Below are 16914 nucleotides of genomic sequence, written 5' to 3' on the forward strand. Positions count from 1 at the left end.
TTGCAACTTGTTCCAACTGTAACAGTTTTTGAATAAAAAAAAAATAAACTGAAAAGTGTTGCAAAGTGTCCCCTACTATACCAATGCTTATTTCTTATTCAGGCTTGCGTCTGTTTTTCCGCTTCAAGTAGAGTGTACACACATGAAATGTCGTCTTTTGTTTAAATTCCAACTCGTAATTGAGCTAATAAGAGTATGCACTTCCAAATTTTTATTAATAATAACGACTGAAGATAAACCAATATCTAATACATAGCCCTAACAACTTTCCCCACGCCCCCATATGAAGGACTCATTTCGTGTTAAATATATCCTAAAATCCAAACGATTGGATCTATACTCTGTCCCGGCAATCTTTGAAGCAACCGAACGAAAACAAGTCCTCTGCGCAAGCAGGACTCGACCAATGAACGCTTGAAATGGAAAGTGAGTGCATGGAGGAGAAAGCGCGGCTGCAGCTATCAGCCGATTGCAGCAGCGTGCTCTGCTTTGCTCGGCGTACTAGCTTTCTCCCCTTCTCTACAGGTATGTGAGACCTTGCTCGATGCTGGCGCCAACTTATATGGGCCTGTGGGGCTCGAGCCCACTCAATAATTTGCCTGTTGTTATATCTTACGTAAGAAAAAAATGTCGCTAAACTTGATAAGACAAAAGGTTTCATCGTTTTACATTTTAAAGAATTCTCGCAAACTTAATTACCGACTGATTTCTAACATCTCCAATATGATACTTTTCAGTATATTATTTACACTATCCATGTGCATCGTTATTAGGAAAGTAAAGGAGGATAATAGCTTCTTATAACCAATAGAGACAACCCCGTAGCTAGGATTTTATTTGGGGGGCTCATCCCTTATGAGCACAGGCGTCGCCAGAAATATTTCTAGAGTCGGACAGGCCACTAATAATACTTGATTGGTAGAAATAATAATGACAATAATAATTATTACCACGGTTATAATTGTCATTTTACACTAATAACTATTATAAATTATTAAATTTCTACTAATTTTAATCCAATTTTTTTGTTATTGTTATTATTATATAAATGGAGAAACTTTGCTGCTCGATCCACCGTGTGAGTGAATATCCAACACAACTATTGTGTATTAATTTTCTTACATTTTGTACAGTTAGTGTACACTGAAATTCATAGTTATTGTATTTTGTTAAATTGTTATTAACTTTTAGACATTCCGTTAAAAAAGGCTTTAAAATTTAGGATCAAATTTTACTCATGAAGTTTACATTGTGTGACCTCTCACAAACAAAATTACACTTTTTGAGAGCTGTGGATCCATATTATATTAAATGGTAAAATATAAAAATATAACCTGGTTCCTCTATTATACACTAAACTATTTTCGATCTAATGTTTAATCTTGCTAAGGGAGTAAAATTAATTACCACTATACAATATTTAAATTTGATATTTGTAGGATTTCGGGCGGGGAGCTTCAGCCCCATTAGCCCCCCTGGCTACCTGGATAGAGACACTAAAACCTCTCAAAACAGGCAAAAGCACCGAAAATACAAAATAGGCACTAAAATTAATGAACATCTACGGTTTCATAATTTTCACGGATTAGGCATTCCAAATGCAGATATCTGTGAAATAGACACATATGGCTAAAAGAGACAAAAACAGCCTATACGTAAAAACAGCCTAAAACGTAAAAGCCTATACATTCTCTGGCTAAGGAACAAAAAATGCATTTTAGGCCAAATCCTCAGCCTATCTATATATTATTGCATCCACTTAATGTTTCTCAAAAGTTGGCACCACTGATGCTGTTATCGCCACGTTCGAGGTCGTTCTGTTTTACAGAACCTTATAAGCAGCACCAGATGGCAGCACAGTCAACCTAAAACCCATACATGGAACGAACTTATTGCATGCAACTATAATTCTAAATAATAGATGGAACTTAGTGCATGTATTTACAAGTAATAAGTCCGTACGTTACTATGTAATCCAAATACGATATAACAAATTTGTATGTGAGAGAATGCAAATATCCACATATGCTGACCTGCCTAAGCAATTCAAAATGTCCTATCACACCTACAACAGATACGTGTATGTGCATACCTGTTCACCAGGGTCAAAATCACTGAAGACTTGGAGGGGGGATACATGAGCGCGCAGATACAGTGTTACGATGCTTTAAATAACTGAACTGAACTAAGCAACGCAACAACGCAGAATCGCTCCCAGTGACACCTGTCACGCGGATTAAACATTACATGAATTATAATATGGTCAGGATAAGTGCCTACAGACGGAGTTACCGAGAATAAACCTAGGAGGATTTGATTTCAAGCACCTGAAATGACGTGACATAATACTACGGTAGTAGTATAGAAATACGATAACGTCTGTCGCTATTTAATATTCGCAATTCATTTGCACGTATTTATAACTAATTTGCACGGGTTTTAATTAATTCGCATGTACTTAGAATTCATTTGCAAGTACTTAGAATACTTTACATTTTAGTATTTGCATGTTTATAACTTTTATGAATATATATTTATTTATTTTATGAAAAATATGTATATAGAAGGTAATTAGAGGTACTTAACGCTATTCATATCGTTTTATATATATTACTGCAAAGTATGTAATGTATGAAACTATAATAATTAATGTTTATAATATTGAAAATAAGTTTTCTATGGTTTATGAACCGCTATGAACGGTGGTAATGGTACGAAAGAAGACGGTCCCGGTACTCGAACCCGCGATATGTAATATTATTAATTAGTACTATGTAATAATGTATGTTATTATTGTATTAAAGACGATGATCTCAGACGCTAGACAGAATACTGTCTCAGAATTTGAACTCCGCGCAGGTAGAGGAGAAAGGAATTTGGGGGAAGTGCGTTCAAGGTCAAATGACGTCACAACGTCAGAACAAAGGAAGATCCTGATTGACCAATCAGAGAACGCGTCGGTAGATTTTCAGAACCGGTTTTTTCAAGGTTAACCAGTACGCAAGAACAGGGGAAAGCTATGCAATGCCGTAGGGCAGGGGAGGGATTCAACCAGACAACAAAGGATGTCTGGAAATAAGTAGCAAGGGTCAAATCTCTTAAGCTATGCGTCGCTTGTAGAACCGGTTTCCGCCGCCAATTAATATTCCGCTCAGGTTTTCCTTCAAGGCACAGGACGCTTTAGCGCAGGTTTTTTTTATCTGTACTATGAAGAAGGGAGAGCTATTAGGGACGGGGCCTACAGTTTTCACCATTTGCTTTTATCACGGGGTAACGAACCTAGGACCCTTTGATTATTGATTTAGGTAGTAAATGTATGTTACTGTGTGCTATTTAACTTAATTTTGAGTTTATTTTTTACCAAACTTTGACTTTATGTCAAACATTTTCACAGCTTATCCTTATTTTTACAAAAATAACACTATTTGTACTATTCAGGCAACATTTTTTATTAAATTTTGGACTCGCAAAGATATTTTTACAACTTTTTAACTTATTATTTTACAATTTTATGTTAATTTTTTACCAAAATAACACTATTTGTACTATTCAGGCAACACTTTTATTAAATTTTGGACTCAAAGACATTTTTTCAACTTTTAACTTATTATTTTACAACTTTATATTAATTTTTTACCAAAATAACACTATTTGTACTAATCAGGCAACATTTTTTATTAAATTTTGTATTTACAAAGAGATTTTTTCAACTTTTAATTTATTATTTACAAGTTTAGGCTTATTTTTATCAAAATAACACAATTCTATCTGTTCAGGAAAGACTTTTAAGTTACATTTTCGACACACAAAGTGTGTGTTCTCAACTTCTATCTGTTTATTTCACAAGTTTAGGCTTATTATTACCAAAATAATACAATTCAATCTGTTCAGGAAAGACTTTTAGTCGGATTTTCGACACACAGAGTGTGTGATCTCAACTTCTATCTGTTTATTTCACAAGTTTAGGCTTATTATTACCAAAATAATACAATTCAATCTGTTCAGGAAAGACTTTTAGTCGCATTTTCGACACACAAAGTGTGTGTTCTCAACTTCTATCTGTTTATTTCTCAAGTTTAGGCTTATTATTACTCAAATAACACAATTCTATCTGTTCAGGAAAGATTTTTAGTTACATTTTCGACACACAAAGTGTGTGTTCTCAACTTTTATTTGTTTATTTTACAAGTTTAGCCTAATATTTACTCAAATAACACGATTTGAACGTGTTTTTTATTACATTTTGGACACACACACACACACACAAACATTCACAGACACACACACAGACACACCATCACACACACACCCACCCACCAGTGGCGGCTGGCCAAGTGCAACAAGTGCAGATGTTTTCACCTAATTTTCAAATTAATATTGACATTTTTCATTTGCTTGTTAAATTAAACTATTTCTCAGCAGAACGTACGCGATAATACTCAAATTACGCCGCTCTGCGCTACGCACGTGAGTTCGTCGAAGAGCAAACCTCGCCAGGGTGCGGAAGACTTAGCCGGTTGTCATGGCAACGGTGACGTCACCTAGCGTTGGCCTTGAACATGGTGTCGCCCTCTACGTGAATCAGTTCTCTCGTCGGAGAAAACATTGCATCCAGTGGTTGTGACAAAATCTTTGCGTTCTCGCGAGATCTTGTTCCGCGTGTGTGTTTCGCGTTTCCTAATCGTGTGTTGTGTTCATGTGTTGAGCTGTGGTTTGTACAATGAACCCAGTAAATGACTTAGTGTGTAATTTGTTGCAGACACCATTTTCCAGATGGACGGATCAAGACAAAAAAGACGTTTTAAATTGTGGGCGGCCAACTGACATTCTTCAAATATCAGTTAAGCGAGAGAACAAAAAGGCAGGGAAATCATACAACATTAAATTTAAAAGTTCCTGGTTTGTCGACTTTCCTTGGTTGTGTAGTAGTCGATATTTGCAATCGTTGTTCTGCTGGCTTTGTTTACTGTTTAGCAACAAATACAATGTGTGGAATAAAGAAGGGTATAACGATTTTGTCAATATAACGCGTTCTCTGCATAAGCACAATGATTCGGTGGAACATTTAAAGTGTAAATTACAATTCAAAGTTTTTGAAAAAAACAGGAATACCATAGCAGATGCCCTTCAAGAAAATAGTAGGCTTTTAAATGTACGGTTCAATGAAAATGTAAGATTAAATAGGCTTTTCCTACAATTAATAGTTGACGCAACGCTGTATTTATGTAAACAAGAACTTGCGTTCAGGGGTCACGACGAAAGCGTGTCTTCGCTTAATCGTGGGAATTTCAAAGAACTTGTTGCATTATTAATATCGAGAAGTTCGTTAGAAATACAGAACCATTACAAAAAAATAAAAAACGTGTTCAGTGGTGACTCTAAGACATTACAAAACGAACTCATTGCATGCATTTCTGAGTACCCTTCCATGAAGACATTATCGATAGATTTGCAGCCCTGAAAGATAGAAGGATCGATTTGATCTACAAAACGTAGGTGAGTCAAGCATGATTCAGTTCAACTTACTATTTGTTTTTCATTGCCTATAAATGTACTTCTTCACCTGTTATTTTAGGCACGAGCCGCTACTGCCACCCACACACACACACAGATATATTTTCCAAGTTTACAGTATTATTCTCTAGTTTACTCAAATAACACAATTTAGATGTGTTTTGAATTAAATTTTGGATGCAAAAGTATGTTTTGACAAGTTTTACCCTTTTATTTTACAAGTTTAGGCTTAATATTACTCAAATAACACAATTTAATCCAGTCAGGAAGGATTTGTTATTATATTTTGGATGCACAAAGAGATGTTTTCAACTTTTTTACTGATTTTTTGCAGGGTATGTATTAATTTGTATTTATTTTGTTTCGTATCATATATACATTTACAAATTTTTAACTTAGAGTTTAGTATTTATTTAAATCTTTTCAAAAAACACTAAAGAAAAAGTACTTTTAGCTAAAATGTAAGCCACAGAATATATTATTATTATTATTATTATTATTAGGGTTTACTGATTTCCACTATGCTATTTTTGGTTCTGTATTTCTATATGTATTTATTTAGGTCAGGTTACGCCTGCTATGTAGGAAAGTTTGTTTATTTTAGAGTTTGCTGAGTATTTTGTTACTGCTATACTAGGTAAAAGTTTTCTAAATATATCAGGAAGGGCTCTATATACTTTTGTTTTTGCTGTTTGGAGATGATGCGATCAGCATCACTCTCCATCTGCTTTTTATTTTATGTACCCAATATTATTTTGAGGCTTAGTGAATTCTAGAGCCTATTTATGCAGGAGAGAGGGCTTGAAAATTTTGATCTCAGATAACCCACAACTATTTGTCAGAGTATTTTAAAGGATATTTTATATTTATTATGTGCTACTAGAATATCAAAGCTTGCTTAATTTTTATGTCTGTAACGCTGTTATTGTATTTCTAGCTAAGGTTTACTGGATAAAGTACACGAAATGTTTATCATTTCGACTATTTACTTTTATACGAGGCCAAATTTTTAGTGTAACGAAAATTATTGTGTGTCTATAAAGACTGAAATCCCTTTACCGATGGGTCCATAACTGGACGCTTACCAACATTGTTTCTTTTTTTAAAAAATATATATATAACCATTTATCAATATATTCTCAATTCACAGGACAAGACGAAGTTCACAGACGACTGACTATATGGACCATAGGTCCACTTTCCACATTTTTTTCTATGCTAGAAGAATAATTTAGCTTTATAGCCTTTTTCAAGGTATTTTTGAAGTATTACTGGCTTTTTTGGGTGCATCAACACTTGGGTTATTTCCATTTGGTTTATTATACGAGGTTTATTTTTTACTCTAAGATCAATATATGTCTCCGAGGACTAAAATACATTTATTGAAACTAAAACCTTAGGCTGTAACTAGGGACTTAGCATGTATATCGACAATTTATAGGACAACACGAACCTTACAAAGGATTGTAGGTGACGTAGGCCCACACGCCAGAGCTTTGTTAATCTGCAAGAAGCAGTTGCAACTATTGCTACGAGGAAATGAGGTTGATTTTTCATTGTTTCACAAGAATGCTATTTTTTATACACCCAATATTTGCTTTTCAAGTAACTACATGTTCCAGAAGCACTTACAGGCCAACACTAACTAGACTTCGACTTATTCTATATCAGGTGCTAAATTTATAAAGAACTATGATTGTGTATATTTCGGAGGAAGTACGCAAAAGCAGATTACCCGATTAAAGTATCTGAAAAACATATTTTTCTATGCAAGTATATTTTTATTGACTGGATTATTTAACAGATCAAACAGGAAGACTGCAAAATTCATTAAATGTAGTTCTATAGTATAGGTGGTTTCAGAGATATAAAAAGAACAAATATAAGATTTCGCTTTTTTTTTTTTTGCTTCTGAGGTTAATCGCGACGCTAAGGGTAAATGGCCAGGAAATGTAACGGAGGAGAAACAATCCCAAAAGTTATGGGCTGCATGTAAGTTAATACCACAGAGATATTACAGTAGGTGTAGGTTCTTCCACCAGAACATTTCTATCATAATAATACTGGTTATGCTGTACTGTTAGCTAAAGATGCTGATATTTGAGAAACTTAAAAGCTTACTCACGACTTACTGTTGCAAAAGATCCGATGACAAAATTTAAAAATTGTTATCGTCCAGACAGGGACTCGAACCCTGGACAGATAGGTTAAAAGCCTAACGCTATACCAACTAAGCTATCTGGGCACAAGGTATTCTTTTTTTGAAAAGTTAGTTATTTTAAGAAATATATTGAAACACTTGAGAACACTTTTGGTCTGGTTCGACAGACAAGGAGACAACATTTCTAAATTTTTACAGACTGGGTGTATTTTTCCACTATAGAGGCCTTCACTATATGTAATTCGAAACGCTAAAGTTCAGCTAGCTTCCAAAATTGAGGTAAAGATTGTGTTTGGCGAGATTAACAAGTTACAATTATATCCAGTTACGGACAAATAAAGCTAAAACTCTTAGATTTACTGTACTAGCCAAGTTTTAGTAATATTTTCTTCACTTTAGTACAAATACCAAAGAAATAGGTATATTTTATTTATAATTTGACAAAATGTACTAGTATTTAATTTACAAAGTTAGGTAAAAAGCAGTATTTTTAAAAAATATTGTTACTGCCTTCAAATTTTATGTTATTTAGCCACTAACAACTGATTTACACTGTTTGGCATTCTTTAAATAGGAAAAGAAGGAATTATTTGTTTATTATTTTTACTTTATATTTATATTTATTTAAGAAAACAATTCTACAGTTTAACTTAATTTTAACAAATTGTTACTAATTTATATATCAAAGTTATGTTATTTAGAGTGTATCAAGGCGTATAAAGTTAATATTTGTACTTATCAGTTCAACTAACAATTATATTTTACACACAAAAGATGATGTTTACAGTTAAATTACTTGAATCAGAGAATAATATTTTACAGTAATTGATTCATTCAGCACTAGTCAGTACTTTTATGCTTCAGAAAGTTTTCTTAATTTTCTATTATGCATGCTATTTTGGGCTATTTTTAAAATGTATTTCTAAGGCAAACTGGTTTAATTTTCTGCTTATAATGCAAAGTTGACATAGTTTTCGCACAATGCATTGTACATTTGTTATATTCTCTACTTACAATTCAAATATTATGCTTATTTAATGTATAACTAACTAACTCTCTAGCCTTCTTAAACCCGAAGGTTCATGGCTGCAGCAACACATGCCTTTCATCTGTCCCTGTCCTGAGCAAGATCTATATACTCCTTTCCTTCCCTACCAATTTCCTTTTGGTCCATCTCTACATTATCCCTCCATCTTTGTTTTGGTCTTTCTATTGGTCTTTTACCATCAGGTTTCCCAACAAGAATCCTGTATACTCTTCTTTCCTCTCCCATTTGTACCACAGGATCTACACACCTAAGTCTTTTTGATTTAATCATTCTAATAATATCTGGACATGAATACAAATTATGTACTTCCAAATTATGTAACCTTCTCCACTCATCTGTCTCCTCATCTGTTTTAGGTCCAAATATTTTTCTAAGGATTTTATTTTCAAATACTCTCAATTTATGTTCCTTTTTCAATGTAAGGGACCAAGTTTATTTACTGTATTTAACTTTTATTTTTTGTAATTAACAAAAATTAAAAGCTTATACTGTAGTTATTATATATTTTTCTATCAGCTTATTTTGAAATTAATATTATTAGGTATAGTCTTTGATTTATAACTATATTGCTTTTTTTATCAATTTATCTAAGAGTACACGCAGACAAACACGTGTGTTCACACTTTTATGTAAATAGATATGCCATTTTTCAATATTTTAGTATGAAGATTTCACTTTAGCTATTTAAGCAAGGGTAGGAAAGGTAGGATTTCTGAGAATTTGTTGCAGGATTTTGTTGTCCAAGTATAGATGAGAACTGAGCTGGGAGACTGTTTTGAACCTTTTCATGAGAGTTTGCATGTGAACTGTATGCAAATTGAGCACTATTGACTGTGCATGCTTCTAAGTTTTGCTGTTATTTTACATCAAGTCTGTGAGACTGTAGTCAGTTTTCCCATTTCAAGTAGTTTTTATTGATTGTATTTGTATATGTTTTGGGGACTTAGCAGTTTTATGTTATGAGGCAGTTTGTTGTAGAATATTTTTACCGGATTGTTTTGAGATATTGAGTGTCTGCTGTTTTACTTGTAATTATTTTCCTTTTTGTGTTGTGTATTTGACTATATTTTGTCCAAGTTCGTAGTATTTAGAATAATTGTTATTGACTTGTAGATGTAGGGAGTAATAATCCTTTGCAAGATGCCCTATACTTTAGTCTGAACATTATTCGTAGTGCTCACTTTTGAACCCTTAGTATTCTTGTAGTATTATAAATGTAGAGGTAAATTAGGCTGAAATGTAGGCATTCTTCTGATAAATTATACTCACTTAGTTGTTTCAGCAGGTAGAAGTTGCATGATGGTTTACTGCTGATGATGTTAATTTGCTCTTCTTATGTACTACGTATGATGTAGCTTACTTGAGTAATTGGAATTTTCTACTGAAAAAAGGATTGCTTGTCTATTTTATTCCTATGTTGTTGAGTTTGTCCATAAGCAAGCCATGTTTTTTACTCTATCCTATGCCTTGGAAGAATCTAGATATATTGTGTTTGCAGTTTTATGTTTCTCTAAGGTTTCAGCTATGTAGTTTTTTAAACTGTGCTATGGCTTAACTATTGATTTCTTTTTCTGGATGCCATGTTGGTTCTGTGTATTCCTCTTGCTGCTTGAATTTGACTTAGGTTGTTTGCTTTCTTTCTTACATCCTTATTTGTTTATTTGTTCAGTATTTTTTTATTTTTCTTATTTTAATTACTTTAATTTTGCATTAACTAACATATTTTATTTTAACAACAAAATAATTTGCCCTAGTATAAAAACTTCTACTAACAAAAATGTACTATTATAACTTTTAATTTTAGAAAATTGTATTTTTAAAACTTTAACTTTGAAAAATTGATTTTTAATTACTTTAATTTTACATTAACTAACAAATATTACATTAACTAACAAATTTTACATTAACAACAAAATAATTTGCCCTAGTATAAAAACATCTAGTAACATAAATGTACTATTATAACTTTTAATTTTAGAAAATTGTATTTTTAAAACTTTAACTTTGAAAAATTGAATTTTAACACACTTTGACTTTAACAATGTACTTTGAATTTTTTATGTAAAAGAATATTAAAAAAATTAAAAAATACTGAACAAATAAACAAATAAGGATGTAAGAAAGAAAGCAAACAACCTAAGTCAAATTCAAGCAGCAAGAGGAATACACAGAACCAACATGGCATCCAGAAAAAGAAATCAATAGTTAAGCCATAGCACAGTTTAAAAAACTACATAGCTGAAACCTTAGAGAAACATAAAACTGCAAACACAATATATCTAGATTCTTCCAAGGCATAGGATAGAGTAAAAAACATGGCTTCCTTATGGACAAACTCAACAACATAGGAATAAAATAGACAAGCAATCCTTTTTTCAGTAGAAAATTCCAATTACTCAAGTAAGCTACATCATACGTAGTACATAAGAAGAGCAAATTAACATCATCAGCAGTAAACCATCATGCAACTTCTACCTGCTGAAACAACTAAGTGAGTATAATTTATCAGAAGAATGCCTACATTTCAGCCTAATTTACCTCTACATTTATAATACTACAAGAATACTAAGGGTTCAAAAGTGAGCACTACGAATAATGTTCAGACTAAAGTATAGGGCATCTTGCAAAGGATTATTACTCCCTACATCTACAAGTCAATAACAATTATTCTAAATACTACGAACTTGGACAAAATATAGTCAAATACACAACACAAAAAGGAAAATAATTACAAGTAAAACAGCAGACACTCAATATCTCAAAACAATCCGGTAAAAATATTCTACAACAAACTGCCTCATAACATAAAACTGCTAAGTCCCCAAAACATATACAAATACAATCAATAAAAACTACTTGAAATGGGAAAACTGACTACAGTCTCACAGACTTGATGTAAAATAACAGCAAAACTTAGAAGCATGCACAGTCAATAGTGCTCAATTTGCATACAGTTCACATGCAAACTCTCATGAAAAGGTTCAAAACAGTCTCCCAGCTCAGTTCTCATCTATACTTGGACAACAAAATCCTGCAACAAATTCTCAGAAATCCTACCTTTCCTACCCTTGCTTAAATAGCTAAAGTGAAATCTTCATACTAAAATATTGAAAAATGGCATATCTATTTACATAAAAGTGTGAACACACGTGTTTGTCTGCGTGTACTCTTAGATAAATTGATAAAAAAAGCAATATAGTTATAAATCAAAGACTATACCTAATAATATTAATTTCAAAATAAGCTGATAGAAAAATATATAATAACTACAGTATAAGCTTTTAATTTTTGTTAATTACAAAAAATAAAAGTTAAATACAGTAAATAAACTTGGTCCCTTACATTGAAAAAGGAACATAAATTGAGAGTATTTGAAAATAAAATCCTTAGAAAAATATTTGGACCTAAAACAGATGAGGAGACAGATGAGTGGAGAAGGTTACATAATTTGGAAGTACATAATTTGTATTCATGTCCAGATATTATTAGAATGATTAAATCAAAAAGACTTAGGTGTGTAGATCCTGTGGTACAAATGGGAGAGGAAAGAAGAGTATACAGGATTCTTGTTGGGAAACCTGATGGTAAAAGACCAATAGAAAGACCAAAACAAAGATGGAGGGATAATGTAGAGATGGACCAAAAGGAAATTGGTAGGGAAGGAAAGGAGTATATAGATCTTGCTCAGGACAGGGACAGATGAAAGGCATGTGTTGCTGCAGCCATGAACCTTCGGGTTTAAGAAGGCTAGAGAGTTAGTTAGTTATACATTAAATAAGCATAATATTTGAATTGTAAGTAGAGAATATAACAAATGTACAATGCATTGTGCGAAAACTATGTCAACTTTGCATTATAAGCAGAAAATTAAACCAGTTTGCCTTAGAAATACATTTTAAAAATAGCCCAAAATAGCATGCATAATAGAAAATTAAGAAAACTTTCTGAAGCATAAAAGTACTGACTAGTGCTGAATGAATCAATTACTGTAAAATATTATTCTCTGATTCAAGTAATTTAACTGTAAACATCATCTTTTGTGTGTAAAATATAATTGTTAGTTGAACTGATAAGTACAAATATTAACTTTATACGCCTTGATACACTCTAAATAACATAACTTTGATATATAAATTAGTAACAATTTGTTAAAATTAAGTTAAACTGTAGAATTGTTTTCTTAAATAAATATAAATATAAAGTAAAAATAATAAACAAATAATTCCTTCTTTTCCTATTTAAAGAATGCCAAACAGTGTAAATCAGTTGTTAGTGGCTAAATAACATAAAATTTGAAGGCAGTAACAATATTTTTTAAAAATACTGCTTTTTACCTAACTTTGTAAATTAAATACTAGTACATTTTGTCAAATTATAAATAAAATATACCTATTTCTTTGGTATTTGTACTAAAGTGAAGAAAATATTACTAAAACTTGGCTAGTACAGTAAATCTAAGAGTTTTAGCTTTATTTGTCCGTAACTGGATATAATTGTAACTTGTTAATCTCGCCAAACACAATCTTTACCTCAATTTTGGAAGCTAGCTGAACTTTAGCGTTTCGAATTACATATAGTGAAGGCCTCTATAGTGGAAAAATACACCCAGTCTGTAAAAATTTAGAAATGTTGTCTCCTTGTCTGTCGAACCAGACCAAAAGTGTTCTCAAGTGTTTCAATATATTTCTTAAAATAACTAACTTTTCAAAAAAAGAATACCTTGTGCCCAGATAGCTTAGTTGGTATAGCGTTAGGCTTTTAACCTATCTGTCCAGGGTTCGAGTCCCTGTCTGGACGATAACAATTTTTAAATTTTGTCATCGGATCTTTTGCAACAGTAAGTCGTGAGTAAGCTTTTAAGTTTCTCAAATATCAGCATCTTTAGCTAACAGTACAGCATAACCAGTATTATTATGATAGAAATGTTCTGGTGGAAGAACCTACACCTACTGTAATATCTCTGTGGTATTAACTTAAATGCAGCCCATAACTTTTGGGATTGTTTCTCCTCCGTTACATTTCCTGGCCATTTACCCTTAGCGTCGCGATTAGCCTCAGAAGCAAAAAAAAAAAAAAAGCGAAATCTTATATTTGTTCTTTTTATATCTCTGAAACCACCTATACTATAGAACTACATTTAATGAATTTTGCAGTCTTCCTGTTTGATCTGTTAAATAATCCAGTCAATAAAAATATACTTGCATAGAAAAATATGTTTTTCAGATACTTTAATCGGGTAATCTGCTTTTGCGTACTTCCTCCGAAATATACACAATCATAGTTCTTTATAAATTTAGCACCTGATATAGAATAAGTCGAAGTCTAGTTAGTGTTGGCCTGTAAGTGCTTCTGGAACATGTAGTTACTTGAAAAGCAAATATTGGGTGTATAAAAAATAGCATTCTTGTGAAACAATGAAAAATCAACCTCATTTCCTCGTAGCAATAGTTGCAACTGCTTCTTGCAGATTAACAAAGCTCTGGCGTGTGGGCCTACGTCACCTACAATCCTTTGTAAGGTTCGTGTTGTCCTATAAATTGTCGATATACATGCTAAGTCCCTAGTTACAGCCTAAGGTTTTAGTTTCAATAAATGTATTTTAGTCCTCGGAGACATATATTGATCTTAGAGTAAAAAATAAACCTCGTATAATAAACCAAATGGAAATAACCCAAGTGTTGATGCACCCAAAAAAGCCAGTAATACTTCAAAAATACCTTGAAAAAGGCTATAAAGCTAAATTATTCTTCTAGCATAGAAAAAAATGTGGAAAGTGGACCTATGGTCCATATAGTCAGTCGTCTGTGAACTTCGTCTTGTCCTGTGAATTGAGAATATATTGATAAATGGTTATATATATATTTTTTAAAAAAAGAAACAATGTTGGTAAGCGTCCAGTTATGGACCCATCGGTAAAGGGATTTCAGTCTTTATAGACACACAATAATTTTCGTTACACTAAAAATTTGGCCTCGTATAAAAGTAAATAGTCGAAATGATAAACATTTCGTGTACTTTATCCAGTAAACCTTAGCTAGAAATACAATAACAGCGTTACAGACATAAAAATTAAGCAAGCTTTGATATTCTAGTAGCACATAATAAATATAAAATATCCTTTAAAATACTCTGACAAATAGTTGTGGGTTATCTGAGATCAAAATTTTCAAGCCCTCTCTCCTGCATAAATAGGCTCTAGAATTCACTAAGCCTCAAAATAATATTGGGTACATAAAATAAAAAGCAGATGGAGAGTGATGCTGATCGCATCATCTCCAAACAGCAAAAACAAAAGTATATAGAGCCCTTCCTGATATATTTAGAAAACTTTTACCTAGTATAGCAGTAACAAAATACTCAGCAAACTCTAAAATAAACAAACTTTCCTACATAGCAGGCGTAACCTGACCTAAATAAATACATATAGAAATACAGAACCAAAAATAGCATAGTGGAAATCAGTAAACCCTAATAATAATAATAATAATAATAATATATTCTGTGGCTTACATTTTAGCTAAAAGTACTTTTTCTTTAGTGTTTTTTGAAAAGATTTAAATAAATACTAAACTCTAAGTTAAAAATTTGTAAATGTATATATGATACGAAACAAAATAAATACAAATTAATACATACCCTGCAAAAAATCAGTAAAAAAGTTGAAAACATCTCTTTGTGCATCCAAAATATAATAACAAATCCTTCCTGACTGGATTAAATTGTGTTATTTGAGTAATATTAAGCCTAAACTTGTAAAATAAAAGGGTAAAACTTGTCAAAACATACTTTTGCATCCAAAATTTAATTCAAAACACATCTAAATTGTGTTATTTGAGTAAACTAGAGAATAATACTGTAAACTTGGAAAATATATCTGTGTGTGTGTGTGGGTGGGTGTGTGTGTGATGGTGTGTCTGTGTGTGTGTCTGTGAATGTTTGTGTGTGTGTGTGTGTCCAAAATGTAATAAAAAACACGTTCAAATCGTGTTATTTGAGTAAATATTAGGCTAAACTTGTAAAATAAACAAATAAAAGTTGAGAACACACACTTTGTGTGTCGAAAATGTAACTAAAAATCTTTCCTGAACAGATAGAATTGTGTTATTTGAGTAATAATAAGCCTAAACTTGAGAAATAAACAGATAGAAGTTGAGAACACACACTTTGTGTGTCGAAAATGCGACTAAAAGTCTTTCCTGAACAGATTGAATTGTATTATTTTGGTAATAATAAGCCTAAACTTGTGAAATAAACAGATAGAAGTTGAGATCACACACTCTGTGTGTCGAAAATGCGACTGAAAGTCTTTCCTGAACAGATTGAATTGTATTATTTTGGTAATAATAAGCCTAAACTTGTGAAATAAACAGATAGAAGTTGAGAACACACACTTTGTGTGTCGAAAATGTAACTTAAAAGTCTTTCCTGAACAGATAGAATTGTGTTATTTTGATAAAAATAAGCCTAAACTTGTAAATAATAAATTAAAAGTTGAAAAAATCTCTTTGTAAATACAAAATTTAATAAAAAATGTTGCCTGATTAGTACAAATAGTGTTATTTTGGTAAAAAATTAATATAAAGTTGTAAAATAATAAGTTAAACGTAGAAAAAATGTCTTTGTGAGTCCAAAATTTAATAAAAAATGTTGCCTGATTAGTACAAATAGTGTTATTTTGGTAAAAAATTAATATAAAATTGTAAAATAATAAGTTAAACGTAGAAAAAAAATGTCTTTGTGAGTCCAAAATTTAATAAAAAATGTTGCTTGAATAGTACAAATAGTGTTATTTTGGTAAAAATTAACTTAAAGTTGTAAAATAATAAGTTAAAAGTTGAAAAAATGTCTTTGAGTCCAAAATTTAATAAAAGTGTTGCCCGACCCTGTGGCCGAGTGTTGGGCGGCCCCTGTGGCGGAGTGGTTAGCACATCGCGCTACGACGCCAGGGGTCCCGGGTTCGATTCCCGGCTCGGCCATGGATGTTTGTGATTGTCTGTCCTGAAAAGTCTTGAAATTGAAATATGAATGAAATGATATGAGTGAATGAAGTGTGATGGGGGAAGCTTCCGCATAGGGGCTTTCCTTAAAAAAAAAAAAAAAAAAAAAAAAGTGGTTAGCACATCGCGCTGCGACGCCAAGGGTCCCGGGTTCGAATCCCGGTCGGGCTTGGTTGTTTGTGAATGTCCATTCA

The sequence above is a fragment of the Lepisma saccharinum genome, chromosome 13, assembly GCF_977018435.1.
Source record: "Lepisma saccharinum chromosome 13, izLepSacc3.1, whole genome shotgun sequence".
Lineage (NCBI taxonomy): Eukaryota > Metazoa > Arthropoda > Insecta > Zygentoma > Lepismatidae > Lepisma > Lepisma saccharinum.